Here is a 2,205-nt window from a genome sequence, read left to right as displayed (position 1 = left end):
CGGCCACCGCTACGTGGCCCGCATCGACCTTATCTCTCATTTTTTTCATTCCATCGCATTTTATCAGCCCCCAATGTTCCTCTGTTGTTGACTGTCATCCCACATGCTCCCAAGTGGAGAGGAAGTGGTCTCAGTCGCGGCCAAAGGTCTGGCATGATGCACCCGCGTGTGTGGGAACCGGAAGCCCCAGGACCAGCTTTTGGCTCTCGGGGCAGCGCCAGGTCCATGGGACCCCGCCGCCGAGCGTGTCTCCAGCGAGCATCTTACTCCAGCCCGTCAGAGTCCCCGGGTCCCTGCTTCCCAAGGATGGGGTGACAGCAAGAGGGGGACCTACGGAACCACGGGGAAGCAACCTCGTCTGGAGAAGGACAGAAGGCCCAGCAGGGAACCAGCCCTGGGGATGGTGACTGTCCGGTCCCGGCGGCCAGGAGGCCGTCCCACTGCGCACGGGGGTGCTCTGGGCTTGCTGGCCACGGGCACTCCCCCGAGTGAGGGCCAGGATCTCAGCTCTCTGCCTCTGGCCGCCCCAGGCTCCTGCGTTAGTTAGGCCCAGAGAGACGAATGAAGGAATCCTGTCTTCATGCCCATCCGATGCCTTCCTCAGTACTGGGCTCCTCCACGAGAAACTGTCACAAGATTTGGCGCCCGGTTCCCTGGGCAGGAGCCTTGGCACAGTTTTCCTGTCTCTGGGACGTTCTGCTGAACCCTCTGTAGGCTTCCTGCGATGGAGCCCCTAGTCCCTCCTGCCCAGGGCTCAGCCTTGGAGGCCGGCCTGCCAGCCCACAGCCTGGGGGACTCAGTTGGGAGCTGTCCTACCTCCGATGTGGCCCTCAGCTTGGCCCGTCTGTGGGGACCGGTTTAATACTGTATCTTTAACCCGAAGCTCTTCACACCTGGGCTTTGCCAATTTTACGCAATTGAAAGCTCTCAAAATCTGAGTGAGTTCTCCTATGGATGGAACAGAAGAAAAACAGCTGGAAACGCAGAATGAGGCATTTTGAGCTGGATAATCCAAGGCTAATTTAATACGACAGCAACAATGTTACTCAAGTATCACTCACTCGGAAGGATTCTGATAGTTCCCAGTTGAGCCTCAAGAGAAACCTGCACTGGGGGACTTTATTACTGGGTTTCTGTTGTTCACGGGCTGTTTGACACACCTGAAGTCAACAGTTTCTGTGGAAATTTTTATGACTTGAGTGAATTCCCCAGGGACAGCAAATTCTACCTAAATAATGGAGCATGTCCAGCGAAGGGACAGCGTCCTGCCTTCCGCAGCCCTTACCGGAGTGGCGCTCGGGAGGGGGGCTGAGATCCCGCGGGGGCTCCTGTGCTCCCTTGTCTGCCCTCATGCACACGGACAGCGGGGCCACCGGCACGCCCACAGGAGAACCTTCCCGGAAGCAACTTGTCCTAAGGAGGCTTAGGACATCTGACTTCATACCTCAGGTGCATGTCCGGAGCCTGGGCTCTAAGTGGAGAGAAGCTTCCGGCACAAAGGTGTCCTTCACGTGCTCCACATCGCTGCAGAGTCTGCGATGAGTCCCCTCAGCAGGTGCTTTCCTGTACTCGGAGGAGTTACGTGAACAAACACCGTGCAGGCAGGATGTTTCCTGATGTTGGAAAATGCTTATATGGTATAAACTCAAATGAAAAAGACAAAACAAAACAAGGCTTAGAAGTATAAACGCGGTATTATTCCCACTACGGAAGCAGGTCGTGCTAACCGGGATGTGAGAGGAGAAGGTCTGTTTTCACTTCGTTCTCCTTTTCCCCAGGTTCCAGGGACAGCTGCAGAGATAGGTTCACGTGTGGTACAGGTGTGGGGCTGCGGGCTGGCTATGGTGAGGACAGATACAGACAAGGATGCGGTCCTAAGTGGTAAATAAGACAAGGACGGGGACGGGGAGGAGCATGGGGGAGACCAGTCCCCAGCAACCGTGGAGCTGATGGGGAGAGCTGGCCCTGGGATGCTGTGCGGCGCTCCTGAAACGTCCCCATCTGACTCCGCACGAGTTCGCAGGTGGGTCCCGGGGCGTTCAAGTTAGGTAGTTAGTGATGGACGAGCTCACACCCAAGGCTGAAGACCAGCCACGGTGCCTCGCTGGGGAAGCATCTCCAGGGAGGAGCCCAGGCTCAGCTTTGGAGGAAGCCTCCCTCTGGGCAGGGGTCGCCCTCCCACAGGTCAGCTTTCAGCAATGACCT

At 57.1% G+C, this 2,205-nt stretch overlaps 1 long non-coding RNA gene across 1 annotated transcript; it reads right to left on the bottom strand.

The window, feature by feature from the left end:
* Positions 1–367: 367 nt before the first annotated feature.
* Positions 368–1,593, bottom strand: LOC125100972 (uncharacterized). The gene is made up of 3 exons (XR_007127717.1): positions 1,445–1,593; positions 1,062–1,176; positions 368–948 (listed from the first exon to the last, which is right to left on the bottom strand). It is a non-coding gene; the product is annotated as an uncharacterized LOC125100972 (long non-coding RNA).
* Positions 1,594–2,205: the final 612 nt, after the last annotated feature.

This window comes from Lutra lutra, chromosome 5 (genome assembly GCF_902655055.1).
Source record: "Lutra lutra chromosome 5, mLutLut1.2, whole genome shotgun sequence".
In the NCBI taxonomy this organism is placed as follows: Eukaryota; Metazoa; Chordata; class Mammalia; order Carnivora; family Mustelidae; genus Lutra; species Lutra lutra.
This window is presented reverse-complemented; position numbering and strand designations above follow the sequence as displayed.